The 16,349-nt window shown below is 38.5% G+C and overlaps 2 pseudogenes; both read right to left on the bottom strand.

The window, feature by feature from the left end:
* Nucleotides 1-3,670: 3,670 nt before the first annotated feature.
* LOC132223854 (E3 ubiquitin-protein ligase RNF168-like) lies at nucleotides 3,671-5,295 on the bottom strand (annotated as a pseudogene).
* An 8,736-nt stretch (nucleotides 5,296-14,031) lies between these two features.
* On the bottom strand, nucleotides 14,032-15,656 carry LOC132223858 (E3 ubiquitin-protein ligase RNF168-like; annotated as a pseudogene).
* Between the last annotated feature and the right edge of the window lie 693 nt (nucleotides 15,657-16,349).

Below are 16,349 nucleotides of genomic sequence, written 5' to 3'. Positions count from 1 at the left end.
AGTACCTGATAGCCATGGCCAGTATGGCTCAGTATTAGAGTGTCAGCACACCCACCATAGGGTCACAAATCCAATTCTGGTCAAGGGCACTTACCTGGGCTGCAAGATCAATTCCAAGACGTTCAGGGCACATGTGGGAGGTAACCAATTGACATGTCTCTCTCACATGTAAGTTTCTCTCTCTCTCTCTCTCTCTCTCTCTCTCTCTCTCTCTCTCTCTCTGTCTCTCTCTCTCAAAAACAAAAACAAAACAGAAATCGGGTCTAAAAATAAAACAGCTTTCTGGTTTGGAATATGATGGCCTAGACTCATCTTTCCCAGCTCTTCTCTACTAAGTACAAGTAAAAAGCCTAAAAATAATACAATAGACAGTTATTAGAGAACCCTGAAGGGGAAAAGGGGGGAAGCAGACTGCCCAGGGGCCTGGTGGACTTAAAGCAAAACAGTGACCCAGTATCTCCTGGCCACCCATCAGGGGCAGAAGCAAAACCAGGCCCAAATTCTCCTGACTTTCCAAGGGACAGAAAGCATACCAGGCTCAGTGTCTTGATAGAGGTAGCTCTACTGGAAGACACTTTATATAAAGGGAATTAGCTCTCAGTGATGAATTGGATATATCTCTTCACCAGTTCGCCATGTCTTCCAATTTTCCTTCCTGGTACTTTTTGTTATGTAGAACTTTTAATGTAATTTTTATTTTACAAATGCACACAATAGTCCAGTTTCATTTTTAATATTTTAATTTTCAACTTCTACATAGTCTTAATACTCCTTGAGAAATTAAACTTTCAAATCCCTTCCACAAAAAATGACCAGAAAAATTAGCAATGAATTCTTATTACTGATGCAAAACAGTAGTTTCTAACAAAAAGGCATACATGGCAGGACTATTGGCAATGGGGTGGTGAGGGACTGAGGAAGGGAAGGATGGGAGTGGGCTGGAAGAGGTTAATGGAGGAAAAGGAGGACCTATATAATACTTACAACAATAAAGATTACAAGAAAAAAAGAAAAACAAGTAAAGAAAACCTCATTGGAGGGTACCTTACCAGAAAAAAAAAAAAAAAGACTATTGGAGAAATTAAATTTTATCTTAAAACCTGTTTTGTTCAATTATATACTTGAAACCTGTATGGTTTTTTGAACCAATGTCATACCATTAATTAAACTAAAAAAATATAACTCAGCCAGCATGGCTCTGTGGTTGAGCATTGACCCAGGAACCAGGAGGTGACAGTTTGATTCCCTGTCAAGGCACATGCTCAGGTTGTGGCTCAAACCCCAGTTGGGGGCGTGCAGGAGGCAGCTTATCAATGACTCCCATCATTGATGTTTCTAACTCTCTCTCTCCATTTCTCTCTGAAATCAATGAAAATATTTGAAAGAATATGTATACAGTAAAAAAAATCTAAGTATTGTCACAAGTATTCCAAAACAATGAGTGCTAGAATGTATAAGTCTAGTTTCTAACATTTAACTTCCAAAAACCAACCAGTTTAAATAAAACAACCTAAGAAAAAAACATGTCAAAAATGAGCATAAAATTTAGATAATTTTTCAAATTAAGAGAACTTTTTAAAAAATACAGTCATTATGACTTTAGTTATTACTCCTAAACAATTAAATTCCACTTGCTTATTACTACAAATGCTCATTACACATCAATGAGCCACAGAAAATGCCATTTAACTAACTAGTTCATTATTCCATCTACACGAATAAAAGAGAAACATGCAAATTGGTGTCACTCCGCTACACCTACCAGCCAATCAGAGCAACTATGCAAATTAACCCAACAAAGATGGTGGTTAATTTGCATACACAGGCGTGGAGCGAAGACTGAAGGCTCTGGCCAGAGTGAAGACTGAAGACTAAAGACTGTAGACTGAAGACTGAAGATTGAAGACTGAAGACTGAAGACTGAAGAGGCTTGGCTTCTCAACTGCGGCCGGACCAAAGGCCTGGGTCCCGGGTGCCAGAGGAAAAACGGTGCCAGCAGCCAGGGAAAGGAAGGCCTATTGCGCGAATCTTCGTGCAATGGGCTTCTAGCATTTTGTAATATAGTATAATGACAACCAAAAACAGATCATGAACTTTTTAAAAATGTAAACACAAACCAGAACAATCTGATATGTAATATTTGTGCCAAAAAATGAAAATTACAAGACACAGTAAGAAGGGAAAAACATATGAAAATAAAGTAAAATTATCTTTGAACCAACTTTAGTCAGGAAGGCTTCACAAAAAAAATAGTCAAGTACTATAAATCTAAAATACATAACACTGTTTTCCCCCTTTTTGGATATGGTCTATTTCAGGAAGATTTAATTACATGACTTTTAATTTGAGGCATTTCCATAACGTCCACCATAAAATGTAATGTAAAATTACTCTTGGAAAAATATCAGTGGGATGAGATGAATTTTAGTCAATTTTAGAAAAATTTGGTTAGTTTCTGACAACACTTCATTTCAGCACAATCACTACTCAGACATCAATCACTTGTTGTTTTTTGAGAGAGGGCAAAGTAAGTTTTACATTATCATCAAAATTCTACCGATAATTACCCAATCAATACTTGAAGCAGATGCCATCAAGTATGTAAAGATTAACAGAATCAGTTACAGAATTTGGAGGAAAAATCTCAATCATGTATAAAAATATTGACAAATTTAAGCCAAAATTAACCCTAGAACATTTTTAACCCAAAAAGATAACTAGACATCAACAGAAATACCTCTAAACCTGTTGTTTGTTCAAAGTTGTTTATATTAATGAAACAAAGGTTAATGGTTAAATTTCATAAAATGAAATCACTACCTTCTGATTTAACTTTGAGGCATAATATAGGGCAAAACCCAAGTATCATACTTTCTGTTTCTTCCCATAAACACAAATAAAAGTCAATACTAATACAAATAATAAGGAAATAAACAAATGATCATTTATGCCTGAGGTTCCACAGCATAAGATATCGTTATATAACTCTCCTACATAAATTCCCTCTCTCCCTCTCCCCCGGATAAGCAAACTAAGAGTAATGTGAATTTCCAAAATTTTAGGTAATTTATGAACTAATTTTGATTTTGACACCAGATACTATGGTGTGAAAAGTTATAAAATCGAAATGTTTTCTGTGTCATTTAGCAAAGAAAGGATGAGGGAGAATGCTTTCCCAAACTATACCTCCTACTCCACCCTGGACCAATTTCTGACCACCAGCTCAGTTCCAGTGCCTCCAAGTTATCAGCCTGCCCCATTCAGCCTTACTGCAACTCTTAACTCCTTTTGCATCAAGAGTATAGTTTCCTTTCTGCAAATTAATCCTAATTTCCAGAAAACTGACTTTCTGATTTCATGTTAATCCTAACACACTTTAAATAAAAGAAAATGCTATAATGCTTAAAGTAATTAGAAGATGGCAACTAGATTCCTTTACTGTTATGTAAGATGCATTTCAAGTGCTCTGCAAATACATGGGAAATAACAAGAAAACTTAGATTTTAAACCTGGATTCTTTAACTAGTGAGCATAGTATAATCTTGCTTGAATTACTACAGGACAAAAAAAGATGACAAAAGGCCATAAAACATGCATATTTTGAAGAAAAGAAAGCTTCACAACAAAAGTTTGCTAGATTATAAAACACCCCCTTTACCCACGCATTACTTTATCTCTGAAACATCTGAGAAGTTCTTTTCCTCGGTAACTTAGGCTGTAAAGAATTAGCACTTTGCAATAATCTCTAGTGGAACTTGGCATCTTTCATATATGAACATTAACTGAATGTTACAACTGGATCTTAAAAAAAGGTTGCCAGTTTTAATTTTTTGAGCCTCTCTCGGGTTTTGAAGGCTTTATAACGGTTTGTCTTTTGGAGTTGCTGTCTTTGGAATTCTTCTCTCCACTTGGCAGTTTGTCTGGAGATGAGGACATAGAAGATAACAGCTATTCATCTGGGGATCCTTTTGGCAGGGTGGGGTCTATTTGGTTTTCATCCACCTCTTTGCAAAGATTTAATGCTGATAACTTATCTTGTTCTTCTTGGTTTTCTCTCTCAAAAAATACCTGTCCCAAATCTAACAGATTTGAGTGATGGTGACTTGTTTCCTCTTGGTCTGAGGAAGCTTCAGGGAACACTCTCCCTCTTTTTACAGAAGAGCCTGGATCCCCGGCTGTTTCAAACAAAAATTCCTGTGTTTTTCTTTTGGAAACATCTTTTTCACTGCTCTGTGGGTAAGACTCTTCATTTTCTGTCTCAGTTATCTGCGCCATATCTGATATAATGCACACACTCTCTCTTTTGCCATGAGGGTCAACTGCAGCTTCTCCGGAGTAGGCAATGCTGGCTTTAGGTTCCTTCTCTTCATCATTTTTGCTCCGTTCCATTTTGACTTTTTCTCCAAGGCACAATTCTGTACCACTGGCACATAGCTGAGGCATAGGTGACTCTATTGAAGATGTTGCACCTTGTTCTTGAATTTCATGACATATTTGAGAAGAAAGTGTTAGACTATCTCCCTTAATTTCTGTGCCTTGGCACATAGGGCTCTTTATATGACTACTCTCACTCTCCTTAGACATGGAGTTTTTCTTGCCTTTTTTCACACCTTCTGATAGTGATGCTGGCCCATACTGAGATATAGGTGACAAAGACTCCTGAATATCACCAGTGTTTTCTTGTTGGTTCATTGTTTTCGTTTGTGACCTGGTTATGACTCTATTAGATGCCCCGGCAGTTTCTGCATCGAAATTAATATCAAAGCTTATCTTTTTTGCTAGTGCTTTATCACTTTTCAGTTGTCTTTTTATCTCTCTTTTCCTTTTTTCTTCATCCTCTGCCAATAATTGCTGTATGTATTCTTCACTGGCTTTGTTTTCTTCTTCTGCTTTGGCTCGTTGCAATGCCTCCATCTTTCTATTCTCCTCTTCATATTCTCTTCTCAGTTCTCCAGGTTCACTTATCAGACGTACTGGCGGAGCGGCACTACAACTTGCTTGTGATTCTTGGAAAGCGACTCTTAGATTACATTCTTCTGGATAGTGATTTTTAATTTTCTCCCACAATTCCATATTGACAAGGGAATTTCTTCGGGTATGGTACCGGGCCCACCGACCGATCCAGAAGCGACAGAAGGGACAGCATAAATTTGACTTTTCTACAATGGACTTAAAGCATGGCTTACAGAGCGTGTGATCACAAGGTAGTGTTACAGGCTCGACCAGGATTTCTAAACAGATCTTGCACTGGTATTCAGACAAAGGAGGGATGGCCTCTTCAGGTACTGCCATTTTAATGTGCTAATAAGATATAGTCAGTTTCAGCACGCAGAAGAAAAAAAATAGTATTTCCAGCCCAATTATGGAGCAAGACAATGAAGAGTTTTGTGTTTAAATATGTCCAACAGCGTATCAGAATTCAAAGATTTGGAGCATCAAACGTCTTAAAGCAAGAGGGATTCTGCAGGCCAGGTAAACAGTACTACCATGTAATACAGTGTATCAGTCCACTTTTAGGACAAACTTCCGGTAAGAAAAGTAACGCTTCAGTAAGGAGACCTCGGCCGTTGAACCAAGACAGTAATGTAAGGGTTTTGGGAGGACGGACGGCTCTCTGGCGTGGGGCAAGGTTCACACCAAATTCCCCTTTCCCACTCACCCGGTGAAGGTGCTTCCTATGCTTCGGGTAGCCAAGCCAGAGATAGTCCAGCAGCGCCCCTTCAGGGCCGCCATCTCAGGACGAAGGCTCTAGAAAAATGGTGCTTCGGTCCCGCTCCGGAAGCACTGCTGAGGCAGACTTCCGGTTTACTATTGCTATGGCGCAATGTACAGTGCCTTGTCCACTTGGCCCTGTTCCGGAAGCCGGAAGCGGGGGCTCCCCTGAAGCAGGACTTCCGGTTTATTATTGCTATGGCGCAGTGTACATTGCCTTGTCCACCTGGCCCTTTTCCGGAAGCCGGAAGCGAGGCTCCCTTGAAGCAGAACTTCCGTTTTCCTATGGCAGCAGCACACAATTCCCCAGACACTGCTTTCCAGCGTCTAGGGACGTTTCGTGGTGCACTGACCGTGCCCCTCCACTCCCTTTGGTCTGCCAAAAGCTTCTACATGGTGCAAAGGTAGCATGTCTGACTCCAAAAAGCTTCTACAAATATTATCATGAAAAAAAATCCCCAAAAGTTAGGAAGCATCATCCCAACCTATCTTCTTTCCTGTCACTTTAGTTCTTTTTAATAAATGCATTTATATAGCAGCAAGCCTATTTAGACCAGAGGTAGGATATGGAAAGCAGAATAAACCGTTAGTTGGGCAGATAAAACCAAGATGGATTCAAGCAAGAGGAAGGTGCTGAGGGTGGGAGTTCAAATCAGCCACAGCAACTTTGTTTCAGAGACAAAACTCCAATCTCTAAAATTCTTGGAAGAGGAAAAAAGCAAGAGGAAATAGGGTACCAGGAAGTAAGTTCTGTATCTTTTCTTAGTTGTTTTAAAGTTACTTCAGACAAACACTGAATACATTACAAACGCATACTAGTATATACACACATCTACCTCACAAAATACACTTCTCTTCAGGATCTCCTATTATCAAAATGCATTCTTGACATCGCCTCATGCCTACCTCCTTATTAATCTAGCACTAAGTCTCATGGAGTTTACCTCCCAAATCTGTTACATCCATCCAGTTCTCTCAATCTCCACTGCCAGCACCCCAATTCAAGGCAGTATCTCTTGAGAACTATGACGACAGCTCCCTAGTTTTGTCTTATCATATCCACTCTGACCCCCTTCCTATTTGCTTCTAACTGCTGCCAAAAACATTAATGCAAATCTTATCCATGGTCCCTCTCTTGATTTAAAATCTTTCAATGTTTTCCCATTAGTTTTAAGTTAAGATGAAAACTCTTTGACATGTTCAGGAACTTTCTGTGTAGTCTGGCTTTTGTTTAACTTGCCAGGTTTTCTTGCCACATTCCCTTATAGCACAAGGTCTTCAAACATGCTACCTCTTGTTTTCTGGAAAACTTTATTCCACGCCTCTCAAAGTCATCAGCAGAACTCAGGTTAAATCCCTTCCTGGCACTCTTTCCTTCTTCCTAGCATTAATCTTAGTTTTTTTTCGAATGGTTATTATTGCCTGTATTTTGCTTCTAGAGTCTAGAAGCTCTGTAAGGGCATATCTGTTTTTGTCCAACTTATAGTCCCAGGGCCTAGTGAATAATTATTGAGTGAATGAATGTGAAATGGGAAATTTGGACTGGAAATGCATGGTATCCCTCTTGGCAGGATGGTTCCCAGGGCTCTTTGTCTGGTGGAGTCAAAGAGTGAAACCATGGACAAAAGATGGTATAGCAAAGGTGGAAATTTATTGAGAGACAAGCACAGACTCCCGCGTGGGGAGGGGGAAAGAGTCCCACAGCACAGACTCCCATATGGGGAGGAGGAACAGTCCCACTGAATCCCTTTTCTTTACCAAAGGCTGCAGTTTTTAGTGTCTCACTACCCCCCTTTGATTTGGTCACTATAGCAACTCCTGAGATTAAGCCTCACGTGAAGTATGTGAGGTTCCCTACATCTTTTCCCTTATTGTTCTCTTATTTCCTCTGAGCTTTCTTCCTCTATTTTGTAAATGTGTACCTTTTGCTACTCTCAGCTCCCTTATCTTGTGGAAACGTAACCTTTGCAGCTCTGTAGCTGTGTGCTTTTTCCATGGACCCCTTAATTTCTAAAATTTCCTAAACCTGCCTATTTCGCCCTTAAAAACTCCTTTCAAATGGACACTTGCTCAGCACAACAGTGAAATTCACCAAGTAGTTTAGTTCTTTAAGCCTCTCTTTTCTATATCTTTTTTTCTCCACAATGGTATAATGTCCTTACGTTCCTTGGACACTCGGTGCTCTAAAAACCTTTCTCTTGAATTCTTTTCTAGTTCTAAAATTTAGTTTTGAAGAAATAAGGTCATAAGCTAATTGAAACTTACAAGTGACAGGCTGGTGAGGCTCAAAAGTTTTCTCCTCCCTACTGAATTTACATTAAAATGCATAAACTTTAGAATTAAAACAAAGAAATTCTATTGTAAGATATTTTTTTTGTCAGCTAAGTGCAAGACGACTCCAAACTGATGCCAGAGGTCTGTTGAAGAAAAAGTCTTTTCCTTACTCAATTATTGTGAAATTCATTTCATGTCCATGGTTGAAATTTAAGTCTTTTACATTCTTCTAGAAAATTGGTGAAACCATTGCTTTTTATTTAGGTTTAGCCAAATACCTAATTTTATAATATCTCAGAGCTGAGCATTTATTTACACAGAATGTAATACATTACATTTCCTAGCTGCCTTGAGTAGCAATCATTGTTGGAATGGCTATTGTCAAGACAGTGTATAAATTATGTCAATTTCTGTGTAGATATTCAGATAGCGATAAAGATAATTGATTTTCATACCTATGTTATCAATGAGAACAAATTATCATACAGTGCCATTCTCCCTGCTATCCCAAGGAAGAATAACTTCCCTTGAGAGACATAGACCCAATGAAAGGCTTAACACTGGAGCTGAGAGATTTGCTCTGGCTCTGGTGACTTGTAGGATACTCTACATTTTGTCTGTTTGAGAAATAGAATCTCTGCATTAATCTAGCAGAAAAAAGAAATCCACAAGTAGCTGAGAATCTGATTGATATGCAGCTGCCTTAAAATGAGAGGAAATGTAGTGCTGTTTGTCTATGGTTTCCTTCAGTCATCACAGGGTAATAAAAACAACATATTTTTTAATTACCATTTCTTACTAGAATGTGGAAATATTAGCCCCCCAGATACCCATTTAAAAGCTTGAAACCAGATGGTGGAAAATATCCAACTGAATTGAAGTAGATTGGAGACCAATCTGAGTAAAGTGATTTTTAGACATCTGATACATGAAAAGGAAACATATAAAGACTCCAAGAGCAAGGAAGGGAAGTCAACTAGTAAAGCCTCTGAATATGTTAGACATACTTGAGAAAATAATATCAAGTTAATAATATCTAAGTTCACAGCTAATTTCAGGGAATGGTTGCAAATTATAGGTGGTACGTTGTAGCATCCTATGTGAAATTGCTCTTTTACTAGTAAGTGAAATTAATTTTGATACCTTAAGTTTGTATGGTGTCTTTCTTTCCAAAGGAAGTTTTTTTTTTTTTTTGACTGAGGCTTACAAGTACATAGCATTGGTGGTTAGCAGAAACTCACAAAGGTAAAAAATGTCCCAAACCATGTTCTTCTCTTCTTTCTTGCAGCTCAACTTCATAATCTTTACCACACAACCTCCCACACTTGATCACTATATAGCCAAAGAAAAACACACAGTATATGCCACTACATATATGAACACTTCTTTTCGAGTAGAGGAACAACAACTCTATCCCAGAATATTCTGGGGAATCTCAATATATACATTTATCTAATTGAGTAAAAAAATTATTGAACGGCCATGTTTTACCAGATACCTAGAAAACTCTTCAGGACAAAGACATGAGCAAGATAGACAAGATTCTTGCCCTTATAGAGTCCCCTACTAGCAGGGGATAAACAACAACAAAGTAAAATAGCACTGTGTGAAAAGTGACAATAGAAAAAATACAAACTGTTATATGCTGGCCCAACATAACTACTGATATTATCCCTCTTTGTCTTAAGAAATGTCCCTGTTTAGATGTTAAGTTATATGACCACCCTTACTATAGGGTTTAAGAGTATCTGATACATCTAACCCAGCCCTGGATATTCAAGGGCAATCTCTCAGAGGAAGCTATGGTTAAAAGCCATAACCTAAAGAGTGAGTAGGTAGAAGATAATGATAGCTGGACAAAACTGAGAGGAATGGTGCTCATGGCAAATAATACAAAAACATAAAAAGCCCAGAAAGAAGATTTTCTGGCACACTGAACAAAAGCAAGTTTGCTTGAAATATTTAAAGAATGGGAGAGAGTGTGTAAAATAAGAAAGCAGATTAGGCAGAAAGCAAAGCCACTTTTCTGTCCTGAACACACCAAGCAAGCTCTAGCCTCAGTGCCACTGCATCCTTTGTTTCCCCTATTTAACACATGGCTCTCTTTCTCAGTTTACTGAAGCCTATGTTCAAATGTCACCTAATCAGAGAGACCTCCTTTACCCTCCCAATCACAAAATAACATCCCTCCCCATCACTGTCTGTCCACTGATTTACTTCACTTTTCTTTATAGCAGTTACTAGTATATAATTTATATAATTTATCATCTCTCTTCCCCCAATAGAATGTAAGCTTAATGAGAGAACTTTTATTTCTTCTTTTCATTTATGTATCCCCAGAACCTAAAATTATTCTTGGCACATTGTGTTTCTTCAATAAGTACCTGATAGCCATGGCCAGTATGGCTCAGTATTAGAGTGTCAGCACACCCACCATAGGGTCACAAATCCAATTCTGGTCAAGGGCACTTACCTGGGCTGCAAGATCAATTCCAAGACGTTCAGGGCACATGTGGGAGGTAACCAATTGACATGTCTCTCTCACATGTAAGTTTCTCTCTCTCTCTCTCTCTCTCTCTCTCTCTCTCTCTCTCTCTCTGTCTCTCTCTCTCAAAAACAAAAACAAAACAGAAATCGGGTCTAAAAATAAAACAGCTTTCTGGTTTGGAATATGATGGCCTAGACTCATCTTTCCCAGCTCTTCTCTACTAAGTACAAGTAAAAAGCCTAAAAATAATACAATAGACAGTTATTAGAGAACCCTGAAGGGGAAAAGGGGGGAAGCAGACTGCCCAGGGGCCTGGTGGACTTAAAGCAAAACAGTGACCCAGTATCTCCTGGCCACCCATCAGGGGCAGAAGCAAAACCAGGCCCAAATTCTCCTGACTTTCCAAGGGACAGAAAGCATACCAGGCTCAGTGTCTTGATAGAGGTAGCTCTGCTGGAAGACACTTTATATAAAGGGAATTAGCTCTCAGTGATGAATTGGATATATCTCTTCACCAGTTCGCCATGTCTTCCAATTTTCCTTCCTGGTACTTTTTGTTATGTAGAACTTTTAATGTAATTTTTCTTTTACAAATGCACACAATAGTCCAGTTTCATTTTTAATATTTTAATTTTCAACTTCTACATAGTCTTAATACTCCTTGAGAAATTAAACTTTCAAATCCCTTCCACAAAAAATGACCAGAAAAATTAGCAATGAATTCTTATTACTGATGCAAAACAGTAGTTTCTAACAAAAAGGCATACATGGCAGGACTATTGGCAATGGGGTGGTGAGGGACTGAGGAAGGGAAGGATGGGAGTGGGCTGGAAGAGGTTAATGGAGGAAAAGGAGGACCTATATAATACTTACAACAATAAAGATTACAAGAAAAAAAGAAAAACAAGTAAAGAAAACCTCATTGGAGGGTACCTTACCAGAAAAAAAAAAAAAAGACTATTGGAGAAATTAAATTTTATCTTAAAACCTGTTTTGTTCAATTATATACTTGAAACCTGTATGGTTTTTTGAACCAATGTCATACCATTAATTAAACTAAAAAAATATAACTCAGCCAGCATGGCTCTGTGGTTGAGCATTGACCCAGGAACCAGGAGGTGACAGTTTGATTCCCTGTCAAGGCACATGCTCAGGTTGTGGCTCAAACCCCAGTTGGGGGCGTGCAGGAGGCAGCTTATCAATGACTCCCATCATTGATGTTTCTAACTCTCTCTCTCCATTTCTCTCTGAAATCAATGAAAATATTTGAAAGAATATGTATACAGTAAAAAACATCTAAGTATTGTCACAAGTATTCCAAAACAATGAGTGCTAGAATGTATTAGTCTAGTTTCTAACATTTAACTTCCAAAAACCAACCAGTTTAAATAAAACAACCTAAGAAAAAAACATGTCAAAAATGAGCATAAAATTTAGATAATTTTTCAAATTAAGAGAACTTTTTAAAAAATACAGTCATTATGACTTTAGTTATTACTCCTAAACAATTAAATTCCACTTGCTTATTACTACAAATGCTCATTACACATCAATGAGCCACAGAAAATGCCATTTAACTAACTAGTTCATTATTCCATCTACACGAATAAAAGAGAAACATGCAAATTGGTGTCACTCCGCTACACCTACCAGCCAATAAGAGCAACTATGCAAATTAACCCAACAAAGATGGTGGTTAATTTGCATACACCGGCGTGGAGCGAAGACTGAAGGCTCTGGCCAGAGTGAAGACTGAAGACTAAAGACTGTAGACTGAAGACTGAAGATTGAAGACTGAAGACTGAAGACTGAAGAGGCTTGGCTTCTCAACTGCGGCCGGACCAAAGGCCTGGGTCCCGGGTGCCAGAGGAAAAACGGTGCCAGCAGCCAGGGAAAGGAAGGCCTATTGCGCGAATCTTCGTGCAATGGGCTTCTAGCATTTTGTAATATAGTATAATGACAACCAAAAACAGATCATGAACTTTTTAAAAATGTAAACACAAACCAGAACAATCTGATATGTAATATTTGTGCCAAAAAATGAAAATTACAAGACACAGTAAGAAGGGAAAAACATATGAAAATAAAGTAAAATTATCTTTGAACCAACTTTAGTCAGGAAGACTTCACAAAAAAAATAGTCAAGTACTATAAATCTAAAATACATAACACTGTTTTCCCCCTTTTTGGATATGGTCTATTTCAGGAAGATTTAATTACATGACTTTTAATTTGAGGCATTTCCATAACGTCCACCATAAAATGTAATGTAAAATTACTCTTAGAAAAATATCAGTGGGATGAGATGAATTTTAGTCGATTTTAGAAAAATTTGGTTAGTTTCTGACAACACTTCATTTCAGCACAATCACTACTCAGACATCAATCACTTGTTGTTTTTTGAGAGAGGGCAAAGTAAGTTTTACATTATCATCAAAATTCTACCGATAATTACCCAATCAATACTTGAAGCAGATGCCATCAAGTGTGCAAAGATTAACAGAATCAGTTACAGAATTTGGAGGAAAAATCTCAATCATGTATAAAAATATTGACAAATTTAAGCTAAAATTAACCCTAGAACATTTTTAACCCAAAAAGATAACTAGACATCAACAGAAATACCTCTAAACCTGTTGTTTGTTCAAAGTTGTTTATATTAATGAAACAAAGGTTAATAGTTAAATTTCATAAAATGAAATCACTACCTTCTGATTTAACTTTGAGGCATAATATAGGGCAAAACCCAAGTATCATACTTTCTGTTTCTTCCCATAAACACAAATAAAAGTCAATACTAATACAAATAATAAGGAAATAAACAAATGATCATTTATGCCTGAGGTTCCACAGCATAAGATATCGTTATATAACTCTCCTACATAAATTCCCTCTCTCCCTCTCCCCCGGAATAGCAAACTAAGAGTAATGTGAATTTCCAAAATTTTAGGTAATTTATGAACTAATTTTGATTTTGACACCAGATACTATGGTGTGAAAAGTTATAAAATCCAAATGTTTTCTGTGTCATTTAGCAAAGAAAGGATGAGGGAGAATGCTTTCCCAAACTATACCTCCTACTCCACCCTGGACCAATTTCTGATCACCAGCTCAGTTCCAGTACCTCCAAGTTATCAGCCTGCCCCATTCAGCCTTACTGCAACTCTTAACTCCTTTTGCATCAAGAGTATAGTTTCCTTTCTGCAAATTAATCCTAATTTCCAGAAAACTGACTTTCTGATTTCATGTTAATCCTAACACACTTCAAATAAAAGAAAATGCTATAATGCTTAAAGTAATTAGAAGATGGCAACTAGATTCCTTTACTGTTATGTAAGATGCATTTCAAGTGCTCTGCAAATACATGGGAAATAACAAGAAAACTTAGATTTTAAACCTGGATTCTTTAACTAGTGAGCATAGTATAATCTTGCTTGAATTACTACAGGACAAAAAAAGATGACAAAAGGCCATAAAACATGCACATTTTGAAGAAAAAAAGCTTCACAACAAAAGTTTGCTAGATTATAAAACACCCCCTTTACCCACGCATTACTTTATCTCTGAAACATCTGAGAAGTTCTTTTCCTCGGTAACTTAGGCTGTAAAGAATGAGCACTTTGCAATAATCTCTAGTGGAACTTGGCATCTTTCATATATGAACATTAACTGAATGTTACAACTGGATCTTAAAAAAAGGTTGCCAGTTTTAATTTTTTGAGCCTCTCTCGGGTTTTGAAGGCTTTATAACGGTTTGTCTTTTGGAGTTGCTGTCTTTGGAATTCTTCTCTCCACTTGGCAGTTTGTCTGGAGATGAGGACCTAGAAGATAACAGCTATTCATCTGGGGATCCTTTTGGCAGGGTGGGGTCTATTTGGTTTTCATCCACCTCTTTGCAAAGATTTAATGCTGATAACTTATCTTGTTCTTCTTGGTTTTCTCTCTCAAAAAATACCTGTCCCAAATCTAACAGATTTGAGTGATGGTGACTTGTTTCCTCTTGGTCTGAGGAAGCTTCAGGGAACACTCTCCCTCTTTTTACAGAAGAGCCTGGATCCCCGGCTGTTTCAAACAAAAATTCCTGTGTTTTTCTTTTGGAAACATCTTTTTCACTGCTCTGTGGGTAAGACTCTTCATTTTCTGTCTCAGTTATCTGCGCCATATCTGATATAATGCACACACTCTCTCTTTTGCCATGAGGGTCAACTGCAGCTTCTCCGGAGTAGGCAATGCTGGCTTTAGGTTCCTTCTCTTCATCATTTTTGCTCGGTTTCATTTTGACTTTTTCTCCAAGGCACAATTCTGTACCACTGGCACATAGCTGAGGCATAGGTGACTCTATTGAAGATGTTGCACCTTGTTCTTGAATTTCATGACATATTTGAGAAGAAAGTGTTAGACTATCTCCCTTAATTTCTGTGCCTTGGCACATAGGGCTCTTTATATGACTACTCTCACTCTCCTTAGACATGGAGTTTTTCTTGCCTTTTTTCACACCTTCTGATAGTGATGCTGGCCCATACTGAGATATAGGTGACAAAGACTCCTGAATATCACCAGTGTTTTCTTGTTGGTTCATTGTTTTCGTTTGTGACCTGGTTATGACTCTATTAGATGCCCCGGCAGTTTCTGCATCGAAATTAATATCAAAGCTTATCTTTTTTGCTAGTGATTTATCACTTTTCAGTTGTCTTTTTATCCCTCTTTTCCTTTTTTCTTCATCCTCTGCCAATAATTGCTGTATGTATTCTTCACTGGCTTTGTTTTCTTCTTCTGCTTTGGCTCGTTGCAATGCCTCCATCTTTCTATTCTCCTCTTCATATTCTCTTCTCAGTTCTCCAGGTTCACTTATCAGACGTACTGGCGGAGCGGCACTACAACTTGCTTGTGATTCTTGGACAGCGACTCTTAGATTACATTCTTCTGGATAGTGATTTTTAATTTTCTCCCACAATTCCATATTGACAAGGGAATTTCTTCGGGTATGGTACCGGGCCCACCGACCGATCCAGAAGCGACAGAAGGGACAGCATAAATTTGACTTTTCTACAATGGACTTAAAGCATGGCTTACAGAGCGTGTGATCACAAGGTAGTGTTACAGGCTCGACCAGGATTTCTAAACAGATCTTGCACTGGTATTCAGACAAAGGAGGGATGGCCTCTTCAGGTACTGCCATTTTAATGTGCTAATAAGATATAGTCAGTTTCAGCACGCAGAAGAAAAAAAATAGTATTTCCAGCCCAATTATGGAGCAAGACAATGAAGAGTTTTGTGTTTAAATATGTCCAACAGCGTATCAGAATTCAAAGATTTGGAGCATCAAACGTCTTAAAGCAAGAGGGATTCTGCAGGCCAGGTAAACAGTACTACCATGTAATACAGTGTATCAGTCCACTTTTAGGACAAACTTCCGGTAAAAAAAGTAACGCTTCAGTAAGGAGACCTCGGCCGTTGAACCAAGACAGTAATGTAAGGGTTTTGGGAGGACGGAGGGCTCTCTGGTGTGGGGCAAGGTTCACACCAAATTCCCCTTTCCCACTCACCCGGTGAAGGTGCTTCCTATGCTTCGGGTAGCCAAGCCAGAGACAGTCCAGCAGCGCCCCTTCAGGGCCGCCATCTCAGGACGAAGGCTCTAGAAAAATGGTGCTTCGGTCCCGCTCCGGAAGCACTGCTGAGGCAGACTTCCGGTTTACTATTGCTATGGCGCAGTGTACATTGCCTTGTCCACCTGGCCTTTTCCGGAAGCCGGAAGCGGGGGCTCCCCTGAAGCAGGACTTATGGTTTACTATTGCTATGGCCCAGTGTACATTGCCTCGTCCACTTGGCCCTGTTCGAGAAGCCGGAAGCGGGGGCTCCTCTGTAGCAGGACTTC

Source organism: Myotis daubentonii, chromosome X (genome assembly GCF_963259705.1).
Source record: "Myotis daubentonii chromosome X, mMyoDau2.1, whole genome shotgun sequence".
NCBI classification, from domain to species: domain Eukaryota; kingdom Metazoa; phylum Chordata; class Mammalia; order Chiroptera; family Vespertilionidae; genus Myotis; species Myotis daubentonii.
The sequence above is the reverse complement of the archived record's forward strand: the minus strand, read 5'-3'. Positions and strand labels throughout refer to the sequence as shown.